Below are 17294 nucleotides of genomic sequence, written 5' to 3' on the forward strand. Positions count from 1 at the left end.
TCTCTCTCTCTCTCTCTCTCTCTCCCACCCTCTCTCTCCCACCCTCTCTCTCCCACCCTTTCTCTCTCTCCCACCCTCTCTCTCTCCCACTCTCTCTCTCTCTCTCTCTCTCCCACTCTCTCTCTCTCTCTCTCCCACCCTCACTCTCTCTCCCCCACCCTCTCTCTCTCTCCCACCCTCCCTCTCTCTCCCACCCTCTGTTTGTCACCCTCACCCACTCTCTCTGTTTTATCTTAACTGCACTATACCTACACCCGAAATAACCTATTCTGCTTTCTTCCAGATCTGACTCAAGTTTCACACTGGAGACATCGGAAGACAGGTAGAGAACACCTCCCCTCCAGTATAGTACCTTGAGGGACTGCGGATCAGGTAAGATCCCAGGTGGGATTGCTGCTTTGGAAATTGTTAAGAGGGGGCATCCTGACACTGGTTAATGTGTTCAGAAGTCATTCACGTCTGGCTTTTTTTTTGGTTCGGTTAGTGAGGTACGTACACACACACACACACACACACACACACACACACAACTTTTCGAAATAAACCTACGTTTCTATGAAAATGTAAGTTGTTTTTTTTTGCGGCCCACCTAGGCTTAAACCTTGTTTATTTGGCCCTTGTTAGCATTTGAGTTTGACATGCTTGCTGTAGAATATTTGTGAGTGTAATACCTTTAGTATATTTTTATTTTATATATTAAATACTACACAATGGTGGATGCACTTTTTTGTTTTGTTTTCTAGATTGTCTCCTGATTTCTTCTTGGGTTTTCACAATCTACCGCTTGCCAATAGCAACTCTTTTATTCCAGATAACATTACTTTTTGTAGGCTCCCTGCAATTGAACACTCAAAAACTCGAACCTTTGTCTCTGGTCATCCCTGCCTCTTTTAGCAACTAATTTCCCTACTGTACAATGGTAACACCCTGGATGGCTTTCGATGACATCACTATCTCACATCAGTGTTTCCCTTTTTGGTGTTGGCACTAGTGATAATTCTTCTGATAGTGTATCTGGCGATTAAATTCAAAGAGGCTAAAGTCACATTTAAAATGTGAAGGTAGAAGACTAGCGCTGTTTATTTATTTCAAGTGAAATTCATGTCAATTAATAAATGGGCATATCAGTGTAAATTAAGGCTACAATTAGGTAAAACATTACTATTCATCAAATGCATCAATTTTCTTTCTACATAAGTATTTATCAAATGGATAAATATCTGCATAAATGTTTAAATCATTCTTACTTTTCTCATGAGCTAGTGCACTAGTTTCCTACTAAATCCTTTGATTTCATTGTTGATTGCAAATGTGTGACCAATCGTCAAGACACAAAGCTAATAACCAATGATTGCTAGCCCTTTTCATCCACGCTGTCCATTTGCACCGCTCTGCTAGAGAAATCTACAACGCGTTGCACAAGAACCAGTTACAGTTTCATTAGCAGCTTTCATTACATTAGAGGTAGGAAGCAAGCAGAATGTCTAATGGTTAGGCTAACTGGCCTACAATTGCAGAGATTCAAAACAATTCTCAATGAGATGTAAGCTAAGCTTTCGCAGAATAATCTTGCAGCTTTTCTATGCTGCAGATTTATTAAGAAATGAGACAACATTTAGTGCTGTCGTTGTTACGTCCGATCGAGCAGCTGTTGCACAGAGCACGGAGTTCAATATCCATGGCAACAGAGGAGGCAACCTCATCCTCATCTCTATCAGCAGCAGAGGTACCAAGAGCAACAACACAAGCGACATCTACAGCAGAGTAACAGTGTGCTGCGGTTATCAATATTTACACATCCCGGGCTGCAATTACTGCTAGCAGTTTGAGCACTGGTGTCGACACACTTATACTCACCAATATAACATAAATCACAGCTGGCATTGAGCCCTGGAGTCGTGGGACTAGGGAAGCAAGAGAGGATTCCAGGGAGGGACACTGCAGTACTTACCGAGGAAAGCCAGGTAAGAGCCGTCTCTGTGCCTGAGAACTATAAGAGAGCCTGTCTTATTTTCAGTACTGGCCTGTCACTCATAAATGCATCAATTAAATGTAAAGTAAAATAAGTTTTATCTTTTCTTGCTGACAATTTAAAAAAAAAAAAATAATTAGCATTCTGTGTCTATCATAACGAGATACATTGTATTATCTTATTTAAGATTTTTCCTAGATTTAAGTATGTTTTATTATTGCGGTTAGAGAACTAATCATAATATTAACGTAAGTGAAGGCACCAGTTAGTAATTAGTCCTTCCAAATTGCAGTTCTCATATGTAGCTTTTGCAATTGTGTGCAACCTACCTCTTCAGTGGCTGAGAAAAGATGTGAGATAAAAGCAAGTATCTAGTGTTTCTGTAGAAGAATAACTGCATGTTGTCTGCTTGTTTACAATGGGAGTTACACATTTATGATGTATGTTATAGCAGCCAGTCAAGCAGGATACGGCAGCAATATAATTATTCCCAGCACTACTTGAAATGGACCTTTTTGCGATGAAAATTGTCCCTTTCATAAGACAGACAGTATAAATATATATATATATATATATATATATATATATATATATATATATCTACATATCTATATTATATCTATATATATCTATATATATATAGATATATATATAGATATATATAGATATATATATATATAACCACAGTTCTATTTGCATTTTTCTGTTATTGAAAACATGCTAGCACAGCTACTGTACATTCAACATAGAGACAGTATACTTGGTGTATTTGGTACCTATATTAATCAAACCTAGCCGACATTCCTCGCACATATCCTGTGAAATATTAAAGGAGGATCAATATATTTGTTTCTTTTTATGCCCTTTTTTAACCCACTTGTACTGTTGTACTGCTTATTAAAGTAAACTGTAAAATTTTTGACTACTAGTGATTAAATAAGAATTTGAGATATTTAGTACAGTTAAGGAAACCATTGAATAAATGTTTCCAATATGACATTTTACCCCTTTTCGCCTTTGCTTTGGATATGCGACCATTGTGTGTTTCTCTGTGTACAGTGTACGCTAAGATCATTGAAGATTTGGGAATATGTCCTCCGTAAGATTACCCTCTGAAGCCCAGTTCCTGCATTAATGCTTTTTCCTATTTATCAGTAAAAGCACGTTGTTAGTGCTTTTTATACATACGCACTATAGGTTTGTTTCTGATCTGATGTCACTTGGTGTTATGTTTGAAATAAACTGATGGAGTTGGGTTACTACTAAATAATCTTAGTGATATGGCAATGAAAGGAAGGGTGCAAGATGCAGATTTCAAATTATTCTATAGAGTCACATTCTTATCAATTGTGTTTCCGTTGGCTTCCTGTTTAAAGCAGAATACTTCATCTTCAATGGTTAGTACAAATTCCTGTAAAAAACAAGGCAGAATTTATATAGAACAGTTACCAGCTGATTTTTCCAGTGCTACTGTCTAAATAATTACAAGTGTACTATTAGCATAAGTATTTTTAGTCTGAGCAGTGCAGAGCCATTGTACTGTATAATGAATGCTGTTAAATGTAGATGGAGAGCTGCAGTCTGATGAGTCAGTATTTCTTCCTGACTCCCCTGTATGGATTCAGGCAAACAATATCAATGAAAACATTTGTCTAACTTATTTTAAAAAAATGACGCAGTTGGTGAAGCGGAGTATTGCGTGGTTGGTGCAGTGGCAGAAGTAAGAAGTATTAGCTGACTGCATCAATGGTCCTACAACGAGATAAGGACTTGTCTGGTTACTTAGAAATACCTACTGTAATTTTCACATTTAGAAATACACAACACACACTAAAAATGGAAGATTTTCAAATCATTCTTGATATTAGCACAGTATGAGTATGGTAAGATGAATGGAATGTGGGTGATGTTTATTAGTGGCCCCTAATTAGTGAATTACTGGATTTTGTGTTTCTATAATTTAATTGTTATCCATATTGTGAATGTTGTCATTATAAGCATTAGCAGCTCTGGGTAATGCAGTCACATCACGTACAGACGGGCATTACCTAAAACAGGAACGGAACTTATTTGCTCGAAGCTAAATTATGTGCAAAAACCGCAGCAGTCACGGGGGTGATTTGCATAAGGTGAACATGTTATTTTAGGATACTGCTGCATTGTCTTTAGATAGTGACATTATTTGGCTTTACTCCTATCCAGTCTATAAGATAGGAATTTTGTTTGTTTCACCAGGAAAAAAATAACAGTGTCAAACCCAACTCTGGTGTTACTCGCATCCCTATTTCAGGGCCTGAGTGTGAGTGACGTCAGGTGTACAATAGGTATGAATGAAATGACTGTCTTTCGACTAAGTCACTGATTGAGCCACCTGTGCTGAAGCAGGGATATCCTGAAAACCTGACCTGTTGGCCACCCTTGAGGACTGGAGTTGGCCACTCCTGATCTAAACAGAGTTTAGTGAATAGGGTATGCTTATCATAACGGCTCATTGGCATATCATTTTTACTAATGTACAAACTATTTAATGGAGTAAAACTGGGTTACAGTATGTTATTGTCTTTAGTGAATACAGAATAACCATTAATGGGACGTTCCCTTTCTGTATATTTAAGTCGCATTAGATGGCCTAGCTGAGGTTAGTGAATCTGGGCCTCAGACAGAAACACTCTGGAAGCTGTGGAAAGAGGTTGTACTTTTTTCCACAACTCGGAGCACAACGTTTGGTATTAGATAACTGGTACCAGTGGGATTTATGTATGCAATTTTAAAATGATGTTAAGTTATATTCTCAATAAAGGATTGTTAAGGTATAAACATATACTATTGTAGACTGCGGTCCTTACACAATTTTGGGGGAGGCATTAAGAGTGCTCCAATACTCTTTTCTTTTTTTAGTTTCATTCGTATGTTGAATATATTTCAAGAGTAGGTGCGACGCCTTTGAATTTTGCAGTTATATACCTCTATTTACACGGATATTGGTTTGTAGTTGAAGCTTAGTTTATTCTTTCACGGCATAGGTATGGAACTTATTATTATTGCAAGCTGTGGCACGCTACCGTGGATAAAACAGTACTATAGCCCCCTTTTCACGTGCACTTGTATGTGTGTATTTATATCTTTATTTATATAGCGCCATCCTATAGCTTCACAGCAGTAATACATGGGACATAATAATATAATATAAAGAAGAGTGGGAATCAGGTAAAGCCACTGGGGATGCCCCTAGAAAAGGCCTAAATCAAAGTAGACTAGCAAAAATGGGTGCCAAGACTAATGGCCATCCCTGATGAAGGTGCATGTTGGCACCGAAATGTTGGAAGCAACCTTGACTTTTTATAGTCATTAAATTACTTTTTTTTGCTACCTTTTGATTTTTGTCTTATTTTTTGGTGTGCTTGACTCCCTTTTGCACATAATAATATAAGACATAAAAGTGGGAATCGCTTCAGACATGAAAGACACAATAAGAAAGGAAGTCCCTGCCCCGAAGAGCTTACAATCTAAGTGAGTTGATGCAAAACAATGGCCACTTCTCCTGCTAGGTGTGTTGTATGCGTCCCCACGAAGCGTGCCATGGGTGGCAATAATGTTTGCTCCGTCTGTACATTTAAACCCACCCAAACCTGGCACATTTAATTGAAACAAAGAGAAAGGGAAAATGCTCCTTCTGTAGATGCAGGTTTTACATTTTATTACAGTATTGTACACTAGTCTCCTCCCATTACTCTGCTGTCGCACATTTCCACCTTGAATGTGTCATATTGCTAATCTTTTTTGAGACTTTCATTTTAAGGCTCCTTCTCCTCTTTTCCAAAAGCCTTATGTCAGCGTGTGGAATTTCTTCTTACAAAGATTTAGCAAATTACTTGCGAACTCTGATTGAGCCACGATTTTTCTAGCAACCTAAAAGGCAGATTTCTCACGGATCACAACCTCCTGCGAAAGTTTAGCACAAGTGTTGATAAATTATAACAATGCAATTTAAGTAATAGTATAAGTTACGATGCTTTAGAGCATGTTCTACCATATTCAACATACCCAGTGATGGCAAAACACCGCAATATACTGTGAAATATCTATCAGTGTTACGGTTACAATAGTAGAACAAATAACTGAAACGCATGTGATATCCCCCTTAGAACTGTCTTTTGCACAACCTGCATAAAGTTTATAATAATGGGTATATGGGTCGTATGGAACAGAGCCCTGAACACAAAGGATTGATTTATCTGGGGAGTAATTCCCTCTCCTTGCTTAAGATTCCTTGCAAAATTAATACAAGGTCAATTTCTGCTGGTGACACGTCGAGACCTAACATTATGTGCAAAGAAAACGATAAATCAGTCCGTTTATATCATTTGTTAATGAAATATGGACATACTGAACTAGAACAGGGAATCCGTGCATTTCACTGTTACTAAAGGATTCAAAGTTATCATTTTTTTTAAAAAAACTTTCCGTGTGGAAGTTTACCATTTTATTCTAATTATGCTTTTAGGCCTTGTATTTAATATTTATTACGTTTGAGAATCTAAATGCAACCAGTTAGTGTAAATGAATGATTCATTATTCCCAAAATTAGTTTTCTTTTACCATATTGTTCAAGCGTTTTTTTGTTTGAGGCAGCGCCTCAAACAAAATTAATGTATAATATATATATATTATATTATATTATATATATTATTTACAGTAAAGTATCACTTTACTAAGTGAGTAAAGACACAGACTGGCACTGAGTTTCAAGCAAGGGAACCTGGTTCAATTCTCAATGTCAGCTCCTTGTGACCTTGGGATTCGACCTCAATCGTTGACTGAGCCATTGATTGAGCAACCTCTGCTGAAGCTGGGAATGATTGAGCCACCTCTGCTGAAGCTGGGAATGATTGAGCCACCTCTGCTGAAGCTGGGAATGATTGAGCCACCTGTGCTGAGCAGGGACTGATTGAGCCACCTGTGCTGAAGCAGGGACTGATTGAGCCACCTGTGCTGAAGCAGGGACTGATTGAGCCACCTGTGCAGAGGCTGGGACTGATTGAGCCATCTCTGCTGAAGCTGGGACTGATTTAGCCACCTGTGCTGAAGCTGGGAATGATTGAGCCACCTGTGCTGAAGCTGGAACTGATTGAGCCACCTGTGCTGTAGCTGGGAATGATTGAGCCACCTGTGCTGAAGCTGGGAATGATTGAGCCACCTGTGCTGAAGCTGGGACTGATTGAGCCTCCTGTGCTGAGGCAGGGAATGATTGAGTCACCTGTGCTGAGGCAGGGACTGATTGAGCCACCTGTGCTGAAGCTGGGATATCCTGGAAACCTGACCTGTTGGGGGGGGGTGGGTTGAGGACTGTAGTTCAGCACCCCTGCGGTTGTGGTCACCTCCTCGCTGCCGCCCCCTCCTCCTCCTGAATCGCAGCTTCAAATGACGCCGCGGACGTCAACAACGTGACATCACACGGGGTCGCATTGCTATGGTAACGTAACATCATGATGTCATTTGTTGCTGCGACATCCCGTTGCCATGGCAACGAGATGCAGAGGGACATCACGTCGGTGACGCCCGCTGCGTCATTTGATGCTTCGGTTCAGAATTACTGTTGCAGGGTGGCGGACGCACCAGCTAAGTGCATTCCCGTCAGGACCCAAGAGCGCGGGGAAAGTATTTTGGGGCAGACTTTTTTGCCGTCCTAGGCCCGGGCATAACGGGTCTAACGGGAAATCTGCCACTACCTGCTCTAGAAACACAAAGCCCATAGTTTTGTGGTTATGTCTTCATTTTTACAGATATTCTAAATATACATACTGTACAGTGCCAATTAAAACTGATCCCACTAAAAATTGCTGGCCTATTTTCATAATATTACTACTGTGAAGGGCTATATACATTAATGGCGCCATATAAATAAAGACATACAATACAATATACTAAATAAGAGACAGAAAACCCAGTGTGGGCATTCACCCACCAAATTAATGATTTATGGAATGCATTTAATAAACTTTTAATTGGTCTAAATAAAAGAATGGGTATTAAAACCGAATATCGACACGAGATGATCAATACTAGGTACTAAGGTAGGTCCCTGGATCAAAGTAGGTAAATGTATCGAGTAAGGGGTGTCAGTACAATCCTGCTCTTACAATAATAATGCAGTACATACTTAGTAAAAAGCCCTTCAAGTAAATAAAGGGTTAATGGGAGGAACTACAGCTCAATCCCGTTATAACGCGATCCGTTACAACGCGAATTCGCTTATAACGCGATGCAAGCGTGGCTCCCAATTTTCCTAATTATGAATACTTAACAACACGATTATTGGTATCTTAAATACTTTATTGTACAATGCATACACTTGTACATTATTTCTAACGCGATCCGCTTATAGCACGATGTGATTCTTTGGCCCCTAAGTACAGCGTTATAAAGGGGTTGAGCTGTATTATCCACTCGGTAACACATGCACTCTTGCTGGGTTGTGACCAGCAGATAATACAAACAAGAATTCACAAAAGAATGTGCCTAAAATATATACACATTCACTTGAATTTATGTATTAGCCTCACACCCGGATAAAGCATATAGATCGCTGTAATAGTGTTAAATAAAATGTTCTAAAAGTCTGTAGAATGAATGATACTACACAATAAGTAGTAGCTAATTGTCAGCTACTCTGCCAGGTGCTTAGTGAGGGCAAACAGTGCTAGCAGTATTCTCTAAAATACTGAGATAAAATGAACCCTAAAGGTAGAGTATGCAAACCATACTATATATAAATGTACAAATGAGGTCATCTAACAGAAATCAATGCCCTAAGTAAGATATAGAGACACTTATAATGTATATATAGTAGGATGCCTCATTGGAGCTAAGTGTAAGCCCAATGGACACTACAGAACTAGGTCCCAATAAACTCGGTATAAAAATAATAAGTGCTAGTACTACTGAGTGAGTTATTGATAACCAGTAGCCAGCCGTTGTGACTGATAGAGATCTTAGCCATTAACAATCCTGAGAACAGGTGCTACATACTTACAGTACATACATATATATATATATATATATATATATATATATATATATATATATATATATATATATATATATATATATCATTTGCATGTCATTTCCCAGAATCCCTTGCTGCAGTGGAAGTGCTGTATGCTGGGTGATAATGGGGAAAGGCGGGGTTGCAGACCTGCCTAAGACATGCAGATGAGCATACAGCTATATTTGCATATTTGCTTTCCTGTGGAGGGTTTCTGTCACTTTTTTTACTCACCATAACTTAACTCAGTATTATGGTTTGGCCTATCCCATAAGCCTCTCTTGCATTCCCAGTAAAATCAACCCCACACTGATGAGACCCATCAAGGTCGAAACAGCTGTCTGTGGGTGGTTTTCTGGGTATGCACCTTAACCCTGGCTGTGCTCGAAGCTGTGACCATGCAGCAAGCTTAAGCCTATAGGGAACCATGTTAAAAATGGTTATTGAGGCAAAAAGTGACACTGTGTGCTCATTTGCATGTCATTTCCCAGAATCCCTTGCTGCAGTGGAAGTGCTGTATGCTGGGTGATAATGGGGAAAGGCGGGGTTGCAGGCCTGCCTAAGACATGCAGATGAGCATACAGCTATATTTGCATATATATATATATATATATATATATATATATATAGGCAATACGATACCGCACGTGGACGAATATCAGAGGCAGCACTCCAAATGAATATCAAAAATCCTGTATTATTCAACAAAACATCATATCCAACATTTCGGTCCATCATCACCTTGACAAAGGTCCCGTTTGAGGACCGAAATGTTGGATATGATGTTTTGTTGAATAATACAGGATTTTTTATATTCATTTGGAGTGCTGCCTCTGATATTCGTCCACGTGCGGTATCGTATTGCCTATTTATTTGTACAGGATTTGCACCCAATTTTTCTATTCAGACGGAGTGCCTATGGTTCTTTATTACCTGCTTTATATATATAGTACAGTTCAAGTATTGGTATGATCTCTGTGGTTATATTCCCTCCAGTGCAAATCACTGAGGCCGTGGGTCTCTCAGCTGATTCATACATTAAACAGGGAGCTGCAACAATGTTACAATTATTACTACTGCTGATTCATACAATAAACAGGGAGCGGCAACAATGTTACAATTATTACTATTACTACAATTATTACTACTCAGAGTCCCTGAGCGTGCATGTGCTATGCCATGGCAACGAGACGCCGTGTGACGTCCCTGGTAGTGCCTCCCCTGATATTCGAACATCCCTCCCCCATCCCTACACTTGTATAATACTATATCGATCCATACATTTATAGTCTCAGCTTCAATAGCAAACTCATATTGGTTATGCTTATCGTGTACAAGGACACAGTATAAACTGTTTGTGTTTCCCTTAGTGTTTTGGAAGCATCGGATTGGGGAATCTTTTCCCTATACATTTTCTAATATCAGAGGTAACCTCGTGTCTTAAATGATTCTTTATCAGTTTAATCCGCATACAATCTAAGAACATTTTGCTTTTTGAAAGCTCGGTAACGTAAAGTATTCCTGCATCAAGAAATAGGTACGCAAATGTTTTGCGGGCAGTAAACTGGAAAATGCCCACTTGAAGAGGTAATTCAGTTATTAAATATGTTAAACCAAGGGTGGAACTATTCCCGGGTGGGTCCCAGTGCAGAAAAATAAGCCCCCCCATCTCTTTCCTTTCTTACCCCTCACCTCCCTGGGACCTTCCTGTGCAGCGTGTACTTATCAGAATGTGACCACAGCTGGTGAACACCAAGGCGCCCATTGCGGTAGTTGGACCTGACTTCCTGTGGGGCCTAGCGCTGACTTCCGGTGGGACCAGTTGTAGGACCACTGGGTGGGATCCATCTGTTGCCCTCAGTTGCCAGGTAAGGCCCTACATGCCCTGCTGCACAGGTGAGATCCTGGGGGAGGAAAGAGACAGGGGCACCGTTGAAATGCTGTACACTGTTACGGAGAGGGTGATTGGTAGTATGGGTGGATGGGCCCCTAACAGTCGGGGCTCTGATGCAGCTGAATCAGCTGTACCTATGGTAATTCTGCCACTGTGCTAAATGCAGAACACAGATAACTCAAATACTCAACAGTAAAGAAGATATAAAATCCTAAATTCCTAAAGAGATTTCCACATACTGTATGTAGGACAGATCTGGCTCCAGGCAAGTCGAATGTCTGTAATGTAAAACATCCTTTTTCCCGTCCAATGGAATAAGCTAAACTAATAGGCATAAACACAGGGATAGTTCATATAGGTTGTTCTTATCCTTTTTTTTATCTATTACAATTGTATCATGGTGTTCCTTTAGCATTGGCCCATAATGTACCACAGTACATATGTAGCCAAAGTTTGTTGCACCGACTCATAAAGCAGCATATCCCAGCTTTTTAATAGGATTCAATGGCAGTGAAAATGCAGAATATTATAGCATACCCCACTAAGATCCAAAAGCAGGTGTAATAACCTTGGCTACCTCTGTACATAGTACTGTATTGTGTATAATAAAACCCACTACAGTGTGTTGATTGATTTCCCAGGGCTAAGTAACTGTAATATTCAAGATTCTAAATTATGTTGTAAGTAGTGGCTGAAAAATAAAAATAGATTTTGATCTTTCTTGTGTTAGGATTGGGCACTAACCAAAAAATACTCACTTTACCGATATAAAGAAATGAATGTCAACATTATTTATCAAGCTAAATATCTGTTTTATAGAAAAAGACAAGCTTTTTAAATCAATGTGAAAAATTGAATAAATAATAATAAATAATAGCATGTTCTTGTATAGCGCTGCTAGTTTTACGTAGCGCTTTACTGAGACATTTTGCAGAAATAGTCCCTGCCCCTTGGAGCTTACAATCTATGTTGTTTTGGTGCCTAGGGCACAGGGTGATAAAGTGACTTGCCCAAGGTCATAAGGAGCATAGCAGGTTCCCCTGCTTCAAAGTCGGTGCCAGTCAGTGTCTTTACTCCCTCAAAAAATTATAATTTGAAAGGTATTTAGTGTTAACATTAATTAATTAATGTGTTATATTATATATATATGTATGTATGTATACAGTAAAATGATCTTAATACCGCCTATCAATAAACATCAGAGATGGGGGGAAAGGATTAAGAGGAATGTCAAACCGATCTGGGAAAAAGAAGTGCTGCTGTCACTAAGGGGTGGGGAGTGAATACATTTCTCATCATACAGTACACTGAAGGTAATAGGAGATCTAACTGAAGATGGGTGGAATGAAAATAATTGGTTATGGTAAAGATAACAGCCCATAGTTCTGCAGAACCTTAACAAAAAACAAATTGTAGTATATGTGACAGTAAGGGTAAATATGGCTGCTGTTAATAAAAATCATGTCTTCCATTTACCCTACCTGTCAATAATACATTGGTATTGTAGTATACTGTATGTTATGTATATTTGTATGTATTTTACTTAGCTCCAGCAGTTCAGGGACTAGGAGGTTAACTGTGTTTCAGCAGGAAAGTTTCAAAGGTTGCATGTGACCTTTCCCTGAACTCAGGTTATGTTGCATGAGGTAAAAAGGGGAGGAGTTAGGCCCTGATGGTTCTATTGCTGAAGGAATGCAAGCCAATTCCAGCCAGTTCCAGTCAGTCAGACAGTTCCAGTCAGCCAGTCAGTTCAGTCAGTCAGACAGTTCCAGTCAGTCAGACAGTTCCCGTCAGTCAGCCAGTTCCCGTCAGTCAGCCAGTTCCCGTCAGTCAGCCAGTTCCCGTCAGTCAGCCAGTTCCCGTCAGTCAGCCAGTTCCAGTCAGTCAGCCAGTGACAGTCAGTCAGTTTGTGACAGTTGCAGGTTTCAGAACTCTAAGCACCTGAGTGTCAGTTGTCTGGGGCGGCTTTAGCAGTAACTACTTCAGCACAGGGTGGGTGCAGAATGAGGGAAACTTCCTAACGGGGGTCCCCGCACCTAGGTTATAGGGTACTCCCAGTTACCCCTCCCCCCCACTTAAGTGTGAGTGTTGTCTGTTTATATGTACTGTTGTGGATATATTTTTCCAATAAATTAATTTGATAAACTCTCATGTTTCTGTCGATATTGATCACTGGTATAAGTCCTGGTCATCCCGTGACAACCCAGAAGGTAACAGAAGATAATAACTGAAGATGGATGGAATGAAAATAATTAGTGATGGTAAAGATAACAGCCCATAGTTCTGCAGAACCGTAACAAAAACAAATTGTAGTATACACTACATAAATATGAGGTAAATGATTTAGTAATAGGTTCTGTGGAGGACATATACTGTATAGTATCAAACCAATTTTGGAGCAAACGTAATACAAATAGACCATTTATAATTTTGCATAGTTCAAGGCACATTGCTCCAAGTTTGCCCCATTTGAACTAGCCAATTTGGAGAGTATCAATAAAAGTTAGTTGTTGCACAAGTTTTTAGCCTATCCTATCCCATTTCTTTCCTTTCATTTGCACAAACAATGTGATAGGTGTACGGTAGAGTAATCCTCTGTGCTTATGTAACCCTCTTACCTCCACCCAATCTCAGATTGGGTCTCCTATGGAGTCAAATGCTCAGGCTACATGTCTCAGTGTGGTGCATACCTGCTGGCAACAGGGGGCCTTGAATCTCCCGCGATGACATGAGGGAGAACAGGACCGGCTTCTGGGGTTGTGTCTCTGTCTCTTCTACTGGTGCAGGAAATATTGCATGTTTAACAGGATTTGCAAAGTCTTTGTCCCAGTATGATACAATGGAGAGCATTGAAATACAATATCTCCTCATATATAAAGACAATTCTAGAATTAAAATGATTCTGAGATATCATGTCCCATTTCATACTGTCAATATATCAAGACACCTTGCACCTACACCCATAAGTAAAGGGATGGTGTAGGTCAATAACCGCTTGCGGATACGTCAGACTTTTACGTAATTATCCTTAGTAACTGCAGAAGAAGTGTACATTTTAATACACCCTGAAGTAACACTCCCATCATTATTGTTTAAAACATGCGGATGACTAACATTTTGACTTTCGACCTACAGATTCTGGGGGAGTGTAACTCTATTGTAGGCGAATGGTTTGTTATAAGTTGAATCTAATGTATTATTATATTTATTATTGTAAAGCTCCAACATATTCCGCAGCGCGGTACAGAGTGACATCAATTACATAAACTGAATGGCATACAAGTAAGGACAGAGAAGCACAAGCAGTTATAGAAGGTAATGAGGGTCCGGCTCCTGGGAGCTAACAATCTACAGGGGAAAAGGGACAATGTTGAAACAAAACTTAAAATGGCTGCTCATTATGGGGGTGAAGTATGTAGCCTTTGAAATTTCACAAGTCTGTCTTTCATGTGTTTTACATGAGTAACACACGTCAAAAATGTAAGATTTTAACAGCTTTGTAAACTATTATAGTTACAGTATGAAGAATTTCCAGGCACAAATAACTTTTACCAGGGCCGGCTGGGATTATCGCAGACTTGGTGCTGGGGTATTTGCGGGGCCATCTTACCTTGTCCGGCACGGAATCTTCTCCTCAAATGACACAGCGCAATGACCTTGCGGCATTACATGATGTCATAGTGCCATGTTGTATTGGCAATGCAACTCCATTTGACGTTGCGGTGCCATGATAACGGGACCCTGCATGTGGAGATGCCACCTGAGAAAGTAAGAGATTGTTACAGAGGCCCTGCACTCTCACCCCCTCGCCCCCCCTCCCCTCCCCCCCCCTCCCTTCCTCCTTCACCCTAGCAATCCGTTTCATTGTTGTGGGGATGAGTGTGAGGCCTCTGTAATCGTGGGGCTCGGTGTGTCTGACCGATGGAACAGCCATCAATCTGGCCTGAACTATTACTGATCCATATAGTGAGAAGTGGGGAAATGTACAATTAATGATGCATCTAACTTTGTGCGGTTTAATGGAATTTGATTAATTATCACCATATTAAATAGGGACTAATAAGTGTGGCAATAAAAGAAATAGCTTGATGAAGCTGGTTATACACTGCCCTCTGAAAATGCTACATCACAGCTGCATACCAATGTCCTATTTGTAACGTTCCCCATGCCAGTGATTGTGAAACCAAGCAATGGCCTCATTGCTATTCATCCTGAACAACCAGATACTAATACATTCATGTGACTCTAAAATGCAAAATCACAGAGACACAATAAGGTCCAGGAGTGCAAATCACCACCTCCAAAAGATGAGATCTTCTGTAGCTAGAAAATGTCCAATTGTGAGTTTAAACCCATGCACAGGCTGAGGTAGGTATTTATTTGTAATATTCCTTTTATTGAGAAGTGGGTTCCTTTTTTTTTTTTGCATTACAAGTCCAAAATGAATAGTACAATAGAACGTATAAAATAAGGATTCGGCGCAAAGCAGCAGGACTGGCCCTGAATATTCTGTAGGTATCTGCTGTGACGATTTGTTTGAGGATGTGCATTGAGTCCCTTTTTTGTTTTACCTCTCTGAACTACACTTGACTCTCAGGAACAATGTAGGCTGGTCTTATTTATTTGCTTTTTCAGGTATCACCACCCAGACAGTACAATATTCACTGGTCAAACCGAACAATATGTATGTTTACTTCACTCCCAATCTCTCAATAGACTGCCTGTATAAAAGATTATGGCTTTCCTTAGACAAGGAGGAGCTGCTGTTCTTACCTTCAAGGGTAAGAAACCCCTGCCTTATTAAACTGCCCCATAGTGAATAATAATTTCACTTCCAGGAGTAATAAAATATGATTAAAACGGCACAGTTATAAAAAAAGAGTTGAAAGGTTTGAAAATTATGTTGACACTTTTTTATATACTACAGATTGAAAAACAGATTGACACAATCATAAACCAATGAAACCATAATAACCCAATAAACATGTAGAACATATTCCATTATCAGATACACTGGTACAATTAACTGTGGCTGGTATCATGAGCACATTAGGTAATGTACCACCATGTCCTGCAAAAGGCAAAAACATCACAATAATATACAATTAGTGGGGAAAAAAGCCGAACACCCCCTAAGGGTTAACAATACATCTCTACATACCCAGAAATATAATGTAAATCTGTTCTAGGGCTACCACTTCCTGAAAGGTAATTCAAATACCTGTGCATTTTCCTAAGCCACTATATCCATCTAGCTACGGCATATGCAAACAGTAGGCTTGAATTTGTAGGCTACTATTCCTATATTAAAAATTACTACGGGTCATAATAATAGCATGTTCTTGTATAGCGCTGCTAGTTGTATGCAGCACTTTACAGAGACATTTTGCAGGCACAGGTCCCGTGGAGCTTACTATCTATGTTTTTTGTGCCTGATTCGCAGGGAGATAAAGTGACTTGCCCAAGGTCACAACGAGCTGACACCAGGAATTGAACCAGGTTCCCATGATTCACACTCAGTGCCAGTCAGTGTCTTTACTCACTGAGTAACTCCTTCTCCCATAATACACTGGCGACACACTTTATTCGAGCTCGGCTAGTCCCACGAATTCGGGTATACCCGGGTGTATTGAGGTTTGTGACTGTTTTCTGCCCGAGTGCATTGGGTTATTTTCCAGGCAGGGATTGAAGCATTTTATTCCCGCTGGCTGCAATACTGCACAGTATATATATATATACTGCATTACAATTCATGAATTTATGCCATCTGGTAGACACGCGAAGCATTGCAGCCTATTAAATCCTAATCATTATCATTTAACAGATCAGCCGCCCGTCAGCCAGGCATGAACCCAGGCTGGGAAGGCAAACGCAACGGGGCTTGTCAGAGGTGAGGAGCGGCGCATTCCAGGTATCTGCCAGGTACATACTGGGTATTTGCTCGAATAAAGTGTGTCGGTGCAGTACATTGTTTATAAATGATATATATTGTAAGGAAGTGAAAAGGCAGTAAGTAGCACTATGGGGTCGTACTGATGTTTTTGAATCCTGAAAAAAATGTACTTTAATGAGCGGAGAAATGAGAGAGTGCATTTTGGCCCGTAGAATTAGACTTTTTATTTATATATATATAAATAGTTGACTATTAATGCTTAGAAAAATATTTAAAATGCATTCTGAAAGCACAGACTGCATCAACGTTGGATTAGTTTTTCTATTAGTCAGGGAATGAAACTTTGATGCCTGCAGTCTTATGACTCATTCTTCCTTTCCACCTACTGCACATAGCATGTAACGCTGCTTTCATCTGCACAGACCTATCATTTTAAATTGCATCTCTTTATTAAAAGAGCCCGAGTCCTGGCAGTGGGTGGAATGAAAAG

The 17294-nt window shown here is 39.8% G+C and overlaps 1 protein-coding gene across 2 annotated transcripts in view; it reads left to right on the top strand.

Moving 5' to 3' along the window:
• Window positions 1–1386: 1386 nt before the first annotated feature.
• The window catches only part of FAM135B (family with sequence similarity 135 member B), a 240963-nt gene continuing 225055 nt past the window's right edge, over window positions 1387–17294 (top strand). Inside the window, exon 1 of one of the 2 annotated variants that reach the window (XM_075581807.1) lies at window positions 1387–1964. The gene's annotated coding sequence lies outside the window, so the exon portion shown is untranslated. The remainder of the gene's footprint in view (window positions 1965–17294) is intronic. The other variant, XM_075581801.1, reaches the window with a different exon arrangement.

The sequence above is a fragment of the Ascaphus truei genome, chromosome 2, assembly GCF_040206685.1.
Source record: "Ascaphus truei isolate aAscTru1 chromosome 2, aAscTru1.hap1, whole genome shotgun sequence".
Taxonomy (NCBI): domain Eukaryota; kingdom Metazoa; phylum Chordata; class Amphibia; order Anura; family Ascaphidae; genus Ascaphus; species Ascaphus truei.